Source organism: Varroa destructor, unplaced genomic scaffold (assembly GCF_002443255.2).
Source record: "Varroa destructor unplaced genomic scaffold, Vdes_3.0 BEIS01000002.1, whole genome shotgun sequence".
In the NCBI taxonomy this organism is placed as follows: Eukaryota; Metazoa; Arthropoda; class Arachnida; order Mesostigmata; family Varroidae; genus Varroa; species Varroa destructor.
In genome coordinates, this window is record NW_019211455.1 from 51699643 (window position 1) to 51719274 (window position 19632).

Genomic DNA, 19632 nt, shown 5'->3' on the forward strand with positions numbered 1-19632 from the left:
CTCGAATCAATTATAACAATGCGCTGGCAAAACTAGTAGGCAAAAAAATCCAATGCGACATGTCCAAAAATTATCGGCCGATTGACTTTAGGCTTACTTTCAGCTGTAATGCGTATATGTATATCGGTCGCATTGTTATGTGACAGTCGGTCGTTGGGCTTCCCGAAGATTTCAGCCCATTTTTTCTCCTAATATAAAATCTGGCCCAATTATAGTTGTGTGCGGCGTTCTTGTTGGTACTCTTATTCATTTTAACGCGCGCGCCTGCAGCTTGTTCCATCGTACTATACCGTTCATCTGCCAACCATTCCACTATAATAATAACATTAAGAATGTTCGTCTAAAGTTTTTGTAAATTCCCTCAGAGCAAAAGAAGCATAAATCTAGTTGGTCGCAGTAGATGTGGCCAGCAGCCCAGTTGGAACCCGCGTCGTGCTCGCCTAACTAGGATACATGAACAACATAAACAGTATTGAGAGTAGACATTTTGAATTGTGTTTTTTCTGTGTTTCTATGATGGATAGAGTAATGGGGTATCCGTTCCAGTCATTTGTTGTTGTCGCCGTTGTAACTGTGTCTCTGCGTGGAGCTAAACGCAACACGGTCATGTACAGAACGAACGAAAACAAATTCTAAAAGGAGCTAATATAGCGAAGAGAGACTGAAACCAACGAGTAACCAATAATAACAACAATAACATTAAAGAACAATACATACAGCGTCGGCAAACAATCGGCTGGTTTCCTCTGAATCATTCAACGCCGTCGTACCTTCCACCAGAGATCAAATAGAAGGTATAGATTTGCATGACCAAAGCTTTGCAGCCCCGTATGAAGCAAGCGTGGGAAGCGTTGCAGCGAAATTTACGCGTCCATATACAAGCATACTTACGCGATTCTTAAGTATGTTGCCGGTAAGGTTATTGATTTGAATATTGTAGCAAGCTAGCTTAAGATACGAAGCTTTTTCAATCGGCCAAAAAAAGATAACTTTGGTATCTCACAATGCCGCCGTCGAGCAGAGAACAGGGGTGGTCGTGAAATGATACAATCATCGTAGCAGACCATAGCAGAAGTATTATCGACACGTATCTTGGCTATAGCGCTGTGGAGAGTCTACATCAGGTGGATATCGCCGAGGGATAGATTTTTACCGATAAATAAAAATCACTCTCGCACAATTTTTCCGCCCAGAACCTTTTTCATATCAGCCAAAAAGGTCAACGTATTTTATAGATTAGATTCATGGAATAGACATTGACATAATGTTACGTTACTACCAATAAAAGAAGCTTAAGGACAGGACGTTGTCTCAACATGGGCAAGGTGGCAAGTAAAGTTTTCTGTTAAACCCATTCCTGTATATGCGCGCCTGGATAACCTTGAGAATTACACAATTGGCTCTGGCCATTTTTAGTAAGTTAACTTGATCGGACTCGAAAATTCTCTATTGGCCCGAATAACTATTACGATAGATTCATGGTAACTAAGGTATGTCTGGTAAGCAATAGCGGGTCGACTACGTGCCAGTCCTAATCAATGTTTGCGTCATGTCTGTTTGTATGACTCTCTACCGTTAGCAGGTAAGCGCACACTCATTCAATTACTGCCATTGGAGCTGGGTATTTTGTTTGAACGAAGACAGCGTATCTAACCAACGTGCGTGATTTTTTTATAACAGCAGACGCCGTTGACTCCTGTTCTTGTTGTTGCTTCAGCTGCTACCACTATCACTAGCTGGGAATTTTTTCCGCTCACTGGATGGACACTAGCAGACGATCGCTGCTTTCTGACTGATGATCAGTAGTAGGGTGCGACTAACCTGACACAAAAACGTACAGCCATAGGTATACAATTATATATACAGATAGGCATGGTCTTTCTATAGTTCATGTCGTCGCCCCGTTGCGCTTTAGCCGTGTTGGCTGGTATTGGCCTATTGGTATCGCGTTATGATCTGTGTGCATCCACTCTTCACCAATCGATTGATGAACGATAAATAATAGAATAGTCGACAGTTTTGCCGCTGCTGCTATTGTTTGCTATATCCGTAGCAGTCCCAATGCTGCCAGCTAGAGACCAACGGCCGATCGGGAGAGAAGACAGGCGTTGCATGTCGCGGACTCTTACGATAGCTGCTTGGTTTAGCAGCCTTTTATGAATCTGATCTGTCTCTGATCGTGACAGCTCTGTCCGCCGTTCTCGATTAGCTGCATGACGGTGGCGTGGCATCGTGTCCAGTCGGGTGCGCCCGTTGCCATTGCTGATGATGCTGTTACGGCTGACGATTCAGAGGTGGGGCCGTACATGGCTGCGCGCGTCGAGGACACTCATTTTGGTGGCGACATCACGGCTGCACGTACTAGCTGACGAACTGCCTAAGGTATAGTGCTTGACCCGCTGACAACTCCGGCAAGCAGCGTTAACCACTCTTAAGTGGTGGACACGCTGCCGGTGAGCGCAGGGAAAGAGGGCAGCTAGGGACTCTACTACTTTAGGGGGGATGACGTGGGGGTACGGTACTTCAGGGGGGACTACTGCACTCGATCTCACGACCCAGTGTAAAGAATCTCCGTATTCCTTGACCATTATTAGAAACTCGCGTTACATCATATCATGGCTCCCAGCTTCGTATATCGATATAAACACTGAGCGACAACAGCCAACTATATATTATACATAGGGTAAACTTGATTTGGAACTTTAAAAATCCTAGCCAAGTATGTAAAAACAGCAATTAGCGGCCAATATAACTTTCCATTAAAGTGTGTGAGAACGGGGCGATATATTCGTACCCTGAGGGTACTGCGGGAGGCCGTAATCGACACATAACTTATCACTGGCAGTCAGAGCTCTGTTAGGTACGTAAGCCATATTCTGCCGGCTGGGTGACATAGCAGGCAGTAATTAAAATAGGAAACTCCACCGTTCCCCAGGAACTTGAACGACAGACGAAAATATCGAACGGCCATTACGCACGAGACCTTCCGTACCAGCAATAGAAATGAAAATCCTAATAGAAGAAAAAAGTCAGGTCATTGACACTTTAAAAGACATTCAAAGTATTACATACATTGACATATCGATCGTAAGCGAAAAGGCAATTACCAGCCCTGAGGGGGCGAGGGGTAACCGATTCAACCAATAAATGAATGGTACTATAATAGCTAACGATAGGTTCTATTGACACTACGTGCATTGGGTCGTGGAAGCTATTAACGGTTGAGTCATAAAGCGTGATGTTATCATACCGGATCTGCTGCCATCACCAAACTACTCTATCTAACTGGACTGTCAAAAACCTATCTTCAAGAGTATGTTCGAATCGAAGTTGAAATGAAGTTAGAATCCTTCAGAGGTAAGAACCGTTGACCATTCAAGCATTTCTAGATAATAAACCCACTTAAAATCGCATAGGCATTGATTCTATGCGCCTTAGTATTCTCGATCGTTCATGCCTTAATTTAATGTCGCTGACATAACCCTAAGCACCAATGATGGCTACCCGAATAAAACCAGTAGAAGTGGCTCAAATTCGTATGATATTCTGTAACGCCCACTCTGCTGTTCTGTAGTTTCAACAGCGAAAAGAAAAGCCAGTTATAGCGGTCTTCAGTTTCCAGAAAAAGAATAGGTTTAAACGAAGATAATAACGGCAACAGTTAATATCTGTTCAGCCTACGACGGACACAAACACAAACACAAGCGCATGACGATAGTTCTGTTCGTTATGTACGTACATGTACATGCAGCGTTCATGATAATGCTATGATTAAGGACGAATTATACTATTGTCTGCTAGATAATATTATCGCTGCTGATCTTATGGATATTACTAAGCTGATTTTGATTGATATTAGAGATAAAAAATGTTGTTGTTGTTGCTGAACAGTCCGTCGCCGAGACGACGGCTACCGATTGGGACGCGAGCGTTTCGCCTAACTTCGAATTTATCAACGGTATTAAACTTTGTTATTGTAGGGCAGTGGCAGATATGTAGACGCGGTTGTCTTCAGTCTTAATTGCTCAGCTTCGTTTCGGTAAGGCATTGGAACATCGGTACGGTGTACCGAATCGAAGACGTCAGTTCATCTTCATTTGTCGATTTGAAGGCTCAGCTGAAGACAATTAAATTCCGAGGTCCTGGTCCTGCTAACAATAGCAGTCAGTGACGATAAACAGGTGATATGAAAGTAATCCAGAAGTGTAATATACGAAACATCTCGTTGTTCTTCATTGTCGTTGAATGTTCTTTTCGAGCGTTACTTTAGTTGTACATGAAGACAACATATACATAGAATTGCGCACGAACACTGGAATTGTGCACGCTGACTTACTGCACGTATGGTTGCCGTGCTACTATTTATCATTTCATGCATCCGTCTTCAGCAATGATGTCTTTCATATGTCTAGCCGTTATTGCTACGCCAGTGCCCGAGCGTGCACCGTCGATTGATCAGTTAGCATCAATCTGGATTATTACTGTTCACTGCGATTAATCCTCGTCCACCTACGTTTGGCCAACAGCGGCAAGGACAACAGTTGGACTTTGGCATCCCTATGTGTAAGGACATCTGATAGGCAGATGTAGGGCACCGTTGGCGTTATTTCTTTCGCTTCCCTGCCGTAGTCACGATCGTGTGAGCTATTTGCTACAAAGCTTCTCCACTACCTCTACTACCAATAATAATAACTATCATTGCTGCTATGATTTTAAAAGTAGTACCATAGATTAGGCTCACTTTGATCTGATGCAAATTTAAGCTTGTGTCAAACGTCAAGCTTATAACTTCATATTACATGAGTAGGAGAAAAACTGATAATACCGATGGCGGACCGCTAGAGTCATCATGAACGATGTCAGACCTGAGCGAAGCTATCAGCCTCTGCGCTTGTATATCAGTCGCTCTTTTGTGCAGTCACTTCAGTGGTTTCTCAGTGCTTGTAGAAACAGCAGTGTTAATCTGACGGTACAAGGTAAAAGAGGTAATTTTTTCTATTTACCGTTTGGAGTCACGTTGACGCGGAAAAAACTGCGTTTATCCTAGCGTCTAATAGAAGTAAGTTCTGCTCACTCGTGTCCGTGAGCGTCTGTGTCACCGCTCGCTGAAAGGGCGGGGGGCAAAAGGGATATGGCGGAAAGACACTCAATTTGAGAAAGCGTTTGGGCGCAACGATTATTATTAATGCTTTGGCAGACCATTTTCGTTGCTGATGAGCATCGTCAACGAAAGTCGTGAGATTCGAATTGCCCGCCCTCTTAACGATGAAAACATACAGCAGCATAATTCCTTCAGCTTCGTAAAAAAAGACTGAACGAACAATAAGTAACATTTGTTGGTGGCCAGATGGTCAAGCCATGTGTACGTGAACCAGCTAGAGCGATAGAAATGTGACGAATGAATTTAAATAATGGCAATTATAATAAAAATATTGATATGCTAAAAAATTTGCAAAAGGAAATTTTGAACGCATGGATAAAAAATGTTGGCATCAGATGATGGCCGTTCTGGCGTGAACACAGGCAAAATGTTTGATAATTAAATAAAACTGAACATAGAGTTTGTTGTAGATAGTACGAGTAGCGTCAAAACAGATCAAATATGCGATCTAGCTTTTGCCATCGATATTTATCGCGCAAATCCGGTACTTTTCCCTATTATATTGAGGGTTTCTTTAGTTCAAATAAATGTCATACATAGCTATCGGTCGTTGGACACAAACGTAAAACATGTAAGGGCTCGATTTTTAAATTCACACGTGTTTATATGATTTCCGGCGACTTTTCAAGACGTTCCGGGAAATGACAGCATTTAATGTGAGTCAGCGGATTTAATAAAGGCCGATGACGATTGTAGGCCGCTGCTGGCAATGGACTAACTTGTATAGATGTCTACCCACGCTCTCAAGCAGGTAGCACCGCATCTTCAGAGCAGAAGAATCCGCAGATGGCTCGCTCATGGCAACGTCACTTTATCGTTAAGCGTCTAAAGTTGCCGCCACCATCTTTTGTCATAGCATAGATAGCTTACCATCTTACCCGGTTACGTAGACTCGATTCGGACGACATCTGAGCTAGATTGTAAACGGAGTCAACGAGTATAATTGCCCTCCGATGACACAATCTGTCTTCGCATCTGGTCGCTTATTCGTTCGAGTTGACTATTTGATATACTTAGTTATTTTTTTTAGCAGGCCGGCTGCCCAAAAGTCTATAATAGTCAAGAGCCGGCACGTTTGATTCGTTAGGTACAAAGGCGATAAAGGCCAAGTGACTACCAAAAGATCTCTACTACAGCCGACCGACAACACCTAGTTGATTCTAAAGACGCTCCCATGGACATCGCCGGTAACAGTCCTATGTTCGTCGCCTGTGCGTATGTGTAGCGCTTCGCGCACCGAAATTTGCCGAGGCAGCTTCGTCGCGTTACGCAAATGGCGCATTTTTATAAATAAAACTTTCGCTTAAACAAGATTTCTTTTGCCACCTGAATTCGACGCCACCTGTTCCGTTAGTGGCACGCCACCGCTTGTAGTTCTCAGCAGGGGAAGACGAGCGATTGTAATTGCGGTCGCTTGCGATCTCTTCCGTTACTGTCGCCGGAACTCTGCGGTCAAGCGTCAACCGTCAAGGCGATAGAGATGAGATCCTTTGAATGCCACCCCACGTCACTTGTTGTCGGCCCCCCTTCGGATTAGGAAAGACGTTAAGCAAAACGAATCCGTAAACTAGAGCTGGAACTCTCGGCGTTCCTCCGATAGAAGACGATACGAAACGCAGTAGAAATAATAACGTAAGACATAGCACTACTCGATATTAACACTATACGTTATTATAGCTATTATGGTTATTATCGTGTCGCATTGTGCATCATGGAATCGTTGTCGTCCACGGCTCATGTACAATAATAATACCTATGGTGACAATAGTGACGGTGCGTCATCTTTGCAATAAGGATTTCTTCGCCGGCTGACTGCCGTTCGCTGCGTTAAGTGCTTACCGTCGTAAAGCGTCCATACCAAGACGCGCTGATTGGCACGCATCGTGCTGCACGCGTCGTGCTTACAGCGAAATGCCACGCTTAACAATACGATGCGTATTTAAAAAAAAAAAAGAAAAAAAGATAGAGAGTTCGACTATTCAAACGAACCAGTTCCGGACCGAGGCAGGAATTGCGCTTTTATAAAATTTCCTAAACATACACATAGAGGAATTAAATGTATTAATACATATGCCTAGAACACATATGCCCCGTGCACATCAAAATGCGTCGGGCGATGCGATCTATTGCCCATTGAATAGCATGCAAAGCGTGCATTCGGAAGATATAATTTGAGCCCAGTAAATTCGCCTTTCGAAGTTCAGCTAGGATTTTTTCCGAAACTTAGCGGCTATTTCTGGGTATCTAAGGAGCGATTCCGTATCGCAGAATATGTACGTTCTACTTCGGTCTAACTTATTGGTACCCATGACAACGGAGCATTGAAACGCTAGTAAATAATTGCACTACGTAATACATGGTATCACGTCGATAGGTTACAAGGCTCATGGGACGTGACAGGAGAGAATAGAAACATACTGAGGCTAGCTTTAGTCATAGTTGTTAATTATTACTCGTCGTACAGTACAAATACAAGAAAAAATGTTGTTAATGGTACGAAGACTTTCCGCGGTTGTTTTGCTTTTAATGTCACGGAGCTGTTCTAACTGTTCATCAATGATGCAGAGATCTACGCATACAGAGGGCGCAAACAAGTCTTGCCTTTTTTTCTCTGTAGTAGCAGACACGAGATTAGATCTAGCGGATGAAAGGCACCTGCAAATTGCTAAGATGTATCGATACGTAGCCCCAATTTATTCCAGCCGACCGTCCATTAGGAAAACAAAAAAAATATATATGTTCGGCACCGTGACTATTACCCGGTTTCCTAAAAACCCTACTAATCGTCAGTGGTCACAATCTGCATAGAAATTATTTTGCACCTTTTCGAAAAGCAGTCGACGTAAAACGGAAACAATGGCAATAGCAATCGTGTTTTTACTGCGCTCTTAACGCCATATTATTTGTTCTTCATAGAATAGATTCGACACTTACGGAGACGTATTTGTTGTTTAAATGTGCCAATTCAAAGACATATACACTTTGCCGTTTCAATTGAAAGTCCAATAGTACTATGAAGCTGGCACGACTACGAGAACGAAAACTCTTATTCATTAATCATCATAAGCATCGTCATCGTCGTCGTCGTCGTCGTCGTCGCCGTCGTGACGGGTAGACGGTAGCGTATTTTGAAAATGATCCAAATACCGATAGAAGTATTTCGCCGGCAACATGGACAGACATGGCTGGCAGTAGATAGTAGTAACGGTAAGGTTGTGTTCGCTGAATCGAATCGCTCATAGAAGATAAAACGGCAACGGATGGGGCCCTGATGGTGCAAGCCACCTGATCGTAGAGCCAACGCCGAAGTGCGAAAATGCTGTAGTTATGACATTAGGTTGTTTTTCGATATTTCGTAGTTCTGCTGTCAATGGGTTGGCGGTCAATTCTAGGTTGGTCGAATTTTTGGAACCAGTTCTGCATTTAGTCGACCCGCTAACTCAAAGCACATTCAACGCGGTGCCGGCTGCAGTCTTGTGACGCAATGACGAGCGGCAGAAGGGCAAGTATGAGCTAAATTTGGGACTAGCTGATACCGCACGATCTTGGTAGAAAAAAATATTATGTAAACCTCCGAGAATAGTCGATCATACCATCGGCCGTCGAATTAGTGCGGGTCATGTCATTGAATAGAATAAAGATGGCTTGGAAGTTCACTTATTGAATACGTGAGACACAATTGAACTAGACTAGACTAGACTAGACCTTCCGTCTCAAAAACCGACGTAAATCAAAAAGTTTCGGCTAGCCGGACCGGCATCATTAGCGGCTATATCAATTTCTTTAGAAGCTGGACAATACTACTTGTACGAACCTACATATTTTTAAAAAAAGTTTATTATTGCTATTGCAGGCTGTGTGGGTGAGTATACATAAAAATGAAAACTACCATACCATATATTCATTTCGGTTAGGTAGCGATACGTTTGTAAGTTGAAAAACATCGTTTAGGGTGGCCATTGTACCTTCGATATTGTTTCTACTATAGTTTTATTTATATAAAATGTTTATGGCGCTTTGTTTTAAGCTTGGATCACATCGTGTTCATGGTTGAACTGGCCTTAAGATAGCATCAGTATAAACAGGCGCCTTGATGTTACTCATAAAATCGACTGTGTTCTAAGGTGTATAGACACAATAACTTATAGCAATTTTCAATGGGATTGATATTGTTTTATTTTTATTATAGAATTAATTGGCTTTTTTCATATAATTTCAATAACTATATATTTTTTTTTTACTAAAGCTTAATTCCCATATCATTAATTAATCAGCAGCAATCTTATACTTGAAATTATATATATAATAGTTGTCTCGTTACATCAATTTTATGGCTGCACGCTCAAACGTATGATGTACCGTTTGCTGCTGGCGTAGATCGCAGGTAATAGCGTGATTGCAACGATACATTAGGCAACGAAGTAATTATTATAGCTGATGTCGTTCGTTCATAGTCAGTTTGTTCGATGTTTCACTTTCCTCTTCAATAATAATAAAAGCTTTGTCAAAAGTGGGTCAATAAGATTCAATATAAAGACCAAAAAACATCTAGTTGGGTAGACGTATCTGTGGCCTAACACTAATACTGAAATAAGCCTGCCATCGGCTCGCTCCCCCGCCTAGCGCTACAAGACCTCGCTATACAGCGCGTTCTAACATCCATCGTTATAGGATGCCGTCAGCAATGAGATGAACAAGCCTTTGACCCTCATCGAAGTGCCAACTGAGCAACTATAAGTGAATGCTATAGAGCATAGAGGTGAGTAAAAGATCGACGATACGTTTCTGTGTTGAATCTATTGTTGGCCCACCTTTTCATGATATTTCATAATATGTACACTCTGTATGTTGTGTCGCGGAGATGATTCAACGGTGGTTTGGGCTCCGCACCAGAAAACGCATGGTCGTTTGTCGTCTCCGGTTCGTTTACAGGAACAATGGCCAAAACAAAGCAGTATGGGTGTTTTATTCTGCTAACTACGGCTGCTGACGCTGCTACCGACTGCCATGAGGCCCTTTTTGTTGACGCAGCGTGCAGGGCGCTATCTGGCTAATAGTCTCTGGAGTACCTGTCTATCTGCTATACGCGTCTGAACAGTGGACGCTTTTCACCCGGAGACAGCACAATCGCGCACTCTACCGCTATTGCTTCACTAGTGAAATCCGTCGGATGGGGCTTCCCGCTAAAACGATAGCGACGTAGATTAGCAACAGCAAACAATGCAACAGGGTTAGTGTAGAGGAACTTGAAGACTCACTGCCAGGAGACAAGGTTGATATATATTGAAAGCGTTTGAATATGCACAACACCATATTCCCTTTAGGATCGAATCTCTTTTAAAGCGAACTCATCTACTGTTGCCACAGGAAGTTTTCTAGCGTAGGAACCTAGCTGACAACTGGGTCACCTGTTCGGCATCCGTACTGTGCGGGCAGCTTCTTGCACAGACATATATTCAATACTCGAATCCAGTAGATGTTTCGGGTTTTACGTCCGGCGCCGCATTCGCTTTGCGGCAGGCTATCCAAGTCTTTCTTTCATGCTACTTGGTCTCCGCAGATCGCTATGTCCACTACTGTTTATGTCTCCAGTAAAGTTTGTTTGAACTGTGGCGTTGTCCTTGGCTGACTTGTTGATTACTATCATAGCTAGCGGTTCAGCGAGAAATTAAAAAGAGCGGTGGTGGCGGCGGCGGCGGCGGCGGCGGCGGCGGCGGCAAAACAGGCTGAAAACAAGCTCTGGGGAAAAGTTTGTTGACCATGTTGTGGAATGGTTCAGGATTCATTCCGTCAAGCGGCCGTACCGAGTAGAGGAAGACGGTTGAACGCTGTTTGACATTCATGTGATTCTAGGGCATAACATAGCCGTCTCTAAGTGATAGGAAGCCGTCAGCATAAGACTATTACTGCGACGCGTATAGCAGGTGATAGGTGAATGAGCTATGATTTACCACTTAGCGGCAAGATTCGGTCAAAGGCCAATTTATTGCAGTCGCTGATACTATCTATCTACATACATATCCAGCATTAATAGTCAGCAAAAGATTGTTACCTTTCAACGATCACGGTAGCAGAGCCGTTGGACGCTGCTCTGTCAAACCAAAGTCTTACCATTTATCTAATTCGAGTTCGTTTTCAGCGAGAATAGAAATGAGAAAAGAAAGAATGAACGAATGAAGCAGACAAAAATAAGCGGAACAACTCACGCGAACAGATCGAGGCACAACAGACCTCGTGTGGCAGCGGGTCCACTTCACAACGGAAAAGAACGAAAAAAAAACTCATCATTCACAGGTATATACGTATATACGTGCGGACCGTTCGTACTGTAGCAATACCTCACTGTAGTGAAGGAAGTTCTATTTGAGACAGATTCATAAAGTAATAGACTAGATGCTAATTCGACGCAAAATCGGCCGTGGTTAATCACGTAGTGGCAATCTAGTGCGAGCTCAGTATTCGGTCATCGTTTCCTTTTTTACCCATAACAAATTTATCGACAGATAGCTTCGCTATTCAAATGTAAAGGCACACGTTCCCTTTTTTAAAGAGTTAAACGTGTACGCGACGGTGAGGTTATAGTTGCCAGCAGTAACAGCTGCTGCATAGGCTTCAGGGTTACGACTGGCCGTGGCCGAACAATCGCACAACTACACGATCGTAATTTTGCTCGTGGTCGTCGCCATTGTGAATGCAGAACTATATGCGGCGTATGCTCTGCTATAGTTGTTGTCGTTTTAGCCTATAAACAGTGGCGCACTGCTGACCAAAGCAGAACACGCAAAGTAACCCTACACTCCTTCTGGGCCATGGTGTTGGCGTTCGCGAGGAAGAAAGCCCCTTTTGGTGTCCGCTTTACCAATTCACTTGCTACTAATTCAACAACAATCATACGCTACATAAGCAGCGACGAGAGGCGATAAGGACCTAGCTGGACGCCGGCTGCCGCCGACCCCCCTAAGAGATCCACGCCTAAACAGATCTTATCGTACGATAGGTCGATTTGCGCTGCTCTTGCTCTAACTTATTAATACCGACAAATATGTACGCATTATTATTACCATATGTACCATTCGGCATAATACTGCATAGCAGAATTAACTCGACAGGAGCTGCCATTGCAGTTAAGCACGGTCTGGCATCGACATAATGCTATGACCGGACAGGGTCCCTATGACACTGCAATTCGCCATTTTCCTCAAACGTTTTTAGAAACTGGACGAATTGGCTAAGGATCTAAGGAAGAATTGGCAGCTAGCCACAGGACCGATGGCACACTAGCGTTGATTGGAGGACACGCAGGCATTGAGAGAACGAGGAAGCTTCAGGCTGTTTTGATTTTGTGATTCTTCTTTTTCAGCTATATATAGAAATTTTGATTGCTCCAGCAAGCAGTGACACTTAACAATCGACTCTATGTAGCAGGGATGGCGGGCTGATTAGCATTCGACGACAATGTACCTGATTACGCTTGCTATCAATGAACGTTTACCTCAACCATCGATAGACAGTTTATTCAGCCATCTCTTTACTGCCAGCTTCTATCGTTCCGACATTTGCTATGCCGGCATATGCCCCTATCTCAGCAGTTCCGCTTTCTATCGATGACAAACGTTAACTGCATCATCTACTTGTCTCCTTTTTACAGTGTCTATTATCTATCCAAATTAGTTTTGTTACCATCCGGACAATAGCAGCTCGATTGCGGCGCTCCCCGACTATCGGCCGACTCGTCGCGCCCTCCGCAACAGCTTCGATCAATGTCACTACAAACAAGTCTCCTAGCCGTTAGCTACCTTAAACTGACGGATGGACATTTTGCCTGACCGCTCTTCTACAGCCTTACGACATCGTTACGTAGGCGTCCACCGAGCGATGACTGTGTACATATAAACGTACCTTTCTGTAGGGTAAATACGCCTGGACTAGGCTCACCGATGGCTCGAAATCGATTACAGTTGCATAGTCGTCGCCCTCCTTATGTTGTCCGCCTTCGGCAACGTAGTGCCTTATGTCCGAGAGAGAAACGACATTCTTTCGATGAGCGGATTCCTATGAGCCGCAAGAAGTAGAATAGGCACATGCTTCCAGGCAAAAAGGAGCCGCTAGGATTCATTTATCAACAGGAGACTTTGCCTAAAGGTCGTGTACAGAATTTATGGCGAGATTGAAAATAGCTCTGGACGATACTAAACATCCGGCAGAAACCATGAAGGGAACAAGTGACAAAATGCCTATACCTGGATACTTGCTTGCGCTGATCTAATCGCTTTTCAAAGTCTGTCGTTGTTTTTCGGGAGCTAGGTAATCTAAGCAGCTGATATGCAGCCCATGGGCGTACTGCCGTCGTGACTATAAACATGCGCCCATTGCTGGCTTGAGTTTCAGCGACAGCAGATGAGTATAATAGAATATGGTTTCCACGGTGTTTCACAAAAAACCCCAAATAAGTCAAGCGAGACCACCTTGTATAAGCCATACTAGTCAGCATAATGTACACGGTGGGCTGATTGCTATCATTCGAAGGCAAGGGGCCCAGAGCAAGGATTGTGCTCAAGGACCACTAGATTGGCCAGACCCATAATTACGTCACATATCGGACGTAAGAGAGACGTCCCCCATTTTCCCTTACAGCAGCGCTATTACCGATCTCATTCTATATATATATCGCAATCTGTTACATCAATTGCCTGCTGTTTGGATAATTTAACCAACATAATATTGTGATTAATAATCTTACAATGTCATTAACTGTACTTGCGAGTAATTTATCTTGCAACATTGGGCAGAAAGAAACGAGTAGGACTTGTTCGACAGGCCCTACCTAACGCGGCGGACAATGTATTCAGTACTTGGGCCCAAGAGTGGCCAAACGGCTAGAAAATATGAAAATTATGCGCCAGAACAGCCCCAAAAAGAGGAGAATTAATATACAGCACTGCTTGATTCTGTATATGTGAAAGAACAGATGGAAATACACAGACTGAAATAACTGACTATATATTATCTCTGGTGGCCGATGTGATTCTTTTAGAGGACGGGGTAAAGAGTAAAAATGATGGTTACACGAGAGGGAACATGGTCAGGCTTTGATGAATTATTAAGATTAACCCAGGCTACCCAAAACAGATGCTACTACACAAGTTACGAGTCACTATAAGAGCTCAATTCCTACACGCATGTTCCGTTAAAGAAATGAAAAAAGAGTCTTTTTTTTTTTTTTCTCGGTAATTTAGAGTTGACGACACCGAGGTGATGGGACACGGTTAGCAAAAATGTTATCCGCAGAACCTCGCTTCGGTAGAAAAGATATAGCCTAGGCTATAGTAGCCGCTTCGGTCGATGCTTTTCCCTTCTGATCAACCCAGCTTAGAATAAAGGTAAGATGATAAGCACGTTAGTATCCAGATTATTTGGATATTATTATAGATTATCAGCACCTCAACACCCAGCGAGTGACGAAGACAGAGCTACGACGAAGCTAATGGCGCGTTCGTCACTTTCTGTTCGTGTTCCGAGCGGCTCGTGATGCCTAGTTATGAACAACCATTGGTTGCTATTGCCGTTTGCAGCATACGCTATGGCCAAGATGCTAGACTGGGCTAAGTGAAAGAGGGCGTAAATGCCACCTGCCCATTCATGAGCTTAGTAAACCGCGAATACTACATATACGCTTCGTAGGTCGATGAAATGTAAATATCCTTTTGCTGCCTGATGGTCCTACGCTTGTAGGTGACGATGCGCAGACGTGTGTTGTGTGTAAGAAGCCGATATTGCCGCGATAGTTAGCCAAACAGGCCAAACAGCGGTGGCGGCAGTATATACTGGGAAGGGTCGATCACGCTGAACGAGACTCGAGCATGCGAGTGAGGGGGACCCTAGCCCATGCCCATATTTGCGATCCATCCAATGCGACTCAATAGTTCCATGCTGTCGGCGGCGTTTTGAGCTTCGGACGAGCGACAACGTCTTCGAGAACGTAACGTCGTGCTGGGTGCCCTAAACTATGAGCTTGTAAAAGACAAATGGTAAATTGACGCACGTCGCCATTTTCTTTTGGTGATATTGGCAGCGCGGCTAATAACGGCCGCTTATAGACGAAATGCTAATCGATGCTGAGCGGTCAGAGGTAAAACGACAAGCACATACTGGCGTTGCTGCGTGTCTGATTTTTTCTACACAAAGCGGTTATCATGACCTAAAACAAGATAAAGATAGCAAAGCGGCCGTTTATTTGAATTCAAGCACTGTCTGCTAAGGGCCATCTTGCGACAAATAACAAGGAAAGCTTGCCTAGTGATTGATATTAGGGGAAATAGTTGCGTTGTACAATAAAATCTAGAAGCAATCCATCTTTATATATTGAATTGATTTCGTCCATTTATAAAGCGCAGATTATTGTTAACTTACACTTCGAGGGAACAAGTTACCTCGACGTTTACCGCAGAGTGGGTGAGTGACCTTCAACGCAGACGTCGGAATTGTATAGTCCCGAACTTGTTAAAATAGCAGGGAGCCCAGCCAAAAGCAGTAGCTTTCTCAACGCTCTCTGTATTTTGCTACGTACGGCGGCCGTGATGGCAATCCAATAGGCGCAAGATAACAATTTATTGTTTAGGCCAGGCCAAATCTTTCCGATTTCGGCAGAAGCAGTCGGTAGTGCCATAACGGAACAACATATCGCACTAGCCAGGTGGCCGCTTATTGTCCTTATGTTTAGGTAAATGTCCGACTAGCTACTTGGCGTTGTAGGGCCGCACTGAAACTAAGTTCGACTTTCCCGTCCGTCTAGAGGACTCGAACATTCATTCCGTACGAAGGGTAAGCCACAGCACAACCATGTCAATGTACGATAGAGCAGCACTTGTAAGCTAAGGGACATCGGAAGCTCTATACATAGTATATAGTATTAGATAACGAATTACGCTGCCTACTAAAATGACGCGTCTTTCCGATTGCCTCTATCGCGTGCAATGATGGTGATCGGATTACTACCATGGTTTGACTCTTGCATGGATTCAGTAATAGTGGTAAGATTGTCTTCAAGATAAAAACAAACACCGTGTGGGTCGGCATAGGGAAACAAATGATCCATACGTTATAACGTGTTGAAGTGCCCAGTACATTGTTAGCGGTTTTCACATGCATTCGATAGGATAGCGGGAAAAATGAAGATCGGAAAACGTAAGGGGAGGGATGCACCTCCCTGAGTTGACTTTGTCACATCTAACGCCGACGCCACCCCAGTAGCGATTGAGCTTGCGCTCTGAGCGCTGAGTCGAGTCTGTCGCATGACCATCGACAACCAAATTCAATCCACAAGCATCATTCATTGTTACACGGTCGTTTGTTAAAGAAACGTCGTCCATTTCAAGTAGCGCTAATATAACGGAGCAATAAATTCTTTGATACTTACTTAACAATCGACACCCACTGCGGGATCATTGGTGGGTTAACACGGTTAGTCATTATACTGTCGCTTTGTAAGCTCGGATTTTCCCAGTCCGCCGTGACGCTTGGCGGTACGTTAGCGTAGGAGATCCTGGTCTCGGATGCTCGTCTTGCACAGACTTGGCTTGCATGTATACTACGCTCTGTAATGTTTGTGGAACAATTAAACGACCAGATTTGAGCAAACATTCCCAATGCAGGATACGGTGCGCGCCTAGCCCACCTAGCGGAGGCGGGCGGCATGACAGAAGTCAGTATTGACAAATACGGATGCGTTGACTACGGTGACGTCTACGTAACCTTTCCCGTTAATTGAATTCGGAGATCAATTCACTGCATAGGACTGACAACCGCAGAAAGGGACCTTGTCTCTTCAGGCCTATGACGACGAATTAGGTAAGGCCTGGAAGGAGTGGATCGATAGAAAAATGCTGTAAGCCAGAAAGTCTGACTGAAAGACAACGACTGATGTACCATGAAAGACGTCGTTTTGGATCTAGAGATCTATGAGCTTGAGAAAATTACTTATCAATAATAGAATCATTACCTACGGCAGGTGTTTTTTTCTTTTCGCTCTCTTGTTGATAGGCAAAACGAGCTAAACTTTATGGAGCTCGCAGTTGAGTCCATAGCCGAAATTTCTATTGCGAAGTGGACACGTAACGTTCTTGCTAACCACTTAGAACATTGTAGCCTCCCTAATATAAATCGGATTAAGTAAATGTCTACGGCAATTTTAATTGTTGTTAGCAGTTTTTGTACGAACGCTACAGAGGAGAAGGTGGTACAATTGGCACCCAGAGCCATGTTACACGAAACCGTAGCTGAATTATTATTATTATTATATTAGATAATCATTTAAAGAAAGCGAACTTTTCGCGATAGGACGTTGCTTTTCGATAGGATTAACGGGTTAAGGGATAATGTAGTTTCGAAGTATAGTCGGGTTCCGGATTTACGCCGGTTGTTTTGTGCACTGTACATCTAGTAAATGCTTGACGAACGTAATAGCGGTCGCCGGCGAAGGGGGAAACAAACGATCGATCATAGTCAGATTTACTGGACAACTATAGTTAGGACTAATCTTTAATGTTTCATAATTCTCTGACTTTGCTCTTTGTTGTAAAACGCTGCCACAGCCTCTTACTTTTAGCCGTTGCAGACAAATATCTGTAGGTGATTAACGTCCGCTGATATCTAATTCAGGCACATTCAATATTTAAACTTTGGCGGCAAATAGTTTCTGACGATGCACTAAAATCTACTTTAAGTTACTGATTACTTTCGCTTTCAAGGGGGCGTTCTAGCTTAACTTCAGCAAGTATCAGTAAAGCCGCCCCTAGTATCAATCGTTTTGACATTTACAAAAATAGTCTTCTTATTGCTATCATTACAACGTCCTGCTGACGATCAGTGATGATATCGTGGTTGGGGTCGCCGTTGTGAAACGCACAATGGCTGATTACTTCTTACGTTACGGTTAGCGTGGTAGGGTGTCATTAGAGCTGAATTGAGTTAGACTCACGGACTGCAGTAGAGAAGTAGCTCGATGTTTTGATGATATTATGCGACTGAGCCTATGTCTCTGGAGTATTGACTTGTGATCGTATAGTATAGAAATGGTTTACCCATTTCTATTACCGGGGGTAACCGTAATTAACATCAATAAGCTAAAACACAAATTATAATCGTACATATTACAAGCACCTAATATATTTTATTAAGTGTATCTTATTAAGTAAGTAATAGACCCGCTACTGGAAGACTATGTCATAAGCATGTCCTGCATGAGCGTCTTCAGTGGCTCAAGTGAAGCGTTATCGTTTTTTATTTTTGGATGTTGATACGCGGATAAAATATAGGATCGACTGAATGAAAGTGATTTGCAGGACCGCATAGTAGAAAGGGCCACTGCATTTTCTCGGCGGTTCTATTATATATTCAAAATACGTTTGTATTTAGGATGACAGCGAAGTCGAAACGGTAACATGAATGTCCGAGAGATGGTGGCAACACATTTTAGACAATTGAGCTAAGCTAGAATCTTCATCTCTCCTGCCCCCACGGTGGGGCAACAGCACGACCTATGCACATATAACGATACACAGAGTTTTTTTTTTTTTCGTCAATAGCAAAATTTCATACGATGCAGGGATCGAATTCAAGTCACGGGCTAATGCAAAGCAGCATATCAAGAAACTCCTGTTTACTATACAGAAGTACGTATTGCACACTAAAAGTTTCAACATGAAAATATATGGCGATAATAAATGTCTTAGCGCCCAACGGATAAACTTTCAAAACGTCTCGTATTGCCATTTATAGTGTAAAAATAGGCATCGTAATTTGCAAAATACAAGAGAAGGGCAGGCAGGCAGGCAGGGTCACTGGTAGCGTAGCCTAATGAGAACGTCTGTTTATGAAACAATGTAAACAAAAATATAGATTTTTGTTTCTTACGAAACACTGTTGCTTTGATTTTTTGCATCGTTATTCCTTACGTTCTAACTATACACTCAAAGCACTGTGGTTTGTTATGTTATTTAATCTTCCAGTATATAGTGTCACTCAGGGTTTACTGGCTTTTAGGCTAACGTATACTCTTTACTTGGTACCTATTCAGTCGTACTTTTGACGTCACTCGTTTCCAGACAACTATGCAGACCAATAGATGTAGAAATGTTTGTTCTCCCAGTGGTTCTACTGATGTAATTGGGTTATCCAAAATCAAACCTATCTGTCTATTCCCAGTTGTACCGACTACTTCTGAAACTATTACGCAAGCTCCTCGTGAGTCACTTAGAGTCTACATGCTGTTATTCGAAAATGTAGATCAATCGTCGACAGGGGCAAATTAACTCTCCTTGGCTTCTCCTCCGTTCGCCCTGGCACCCCCTTCCTGGACCTTATGCCAACACAGAGAGGTTTGCCATTTTTGCACTAGAATACTACATTGCCCTTATAGCGTAACCATCATTGTATCAATTATAGGGTCTGGCAAAACTATCTCTCACCTACGC

General features: G+C 43.3%; 1 protein-coding gene across 3 annotated transcripts in view; it reads left to right on the plus strand.

Annotated features, from left to right (window-relative positions):
* LOC111245915 (terminal nucleotidyltransferase 5C-like) overlaps positions 1-19632 on the plus strand; it is a 151631-nt gene that overhangs the window by 101377 nt on the left and 30622 nt on the right. The window lies entirely within an intron of this gene.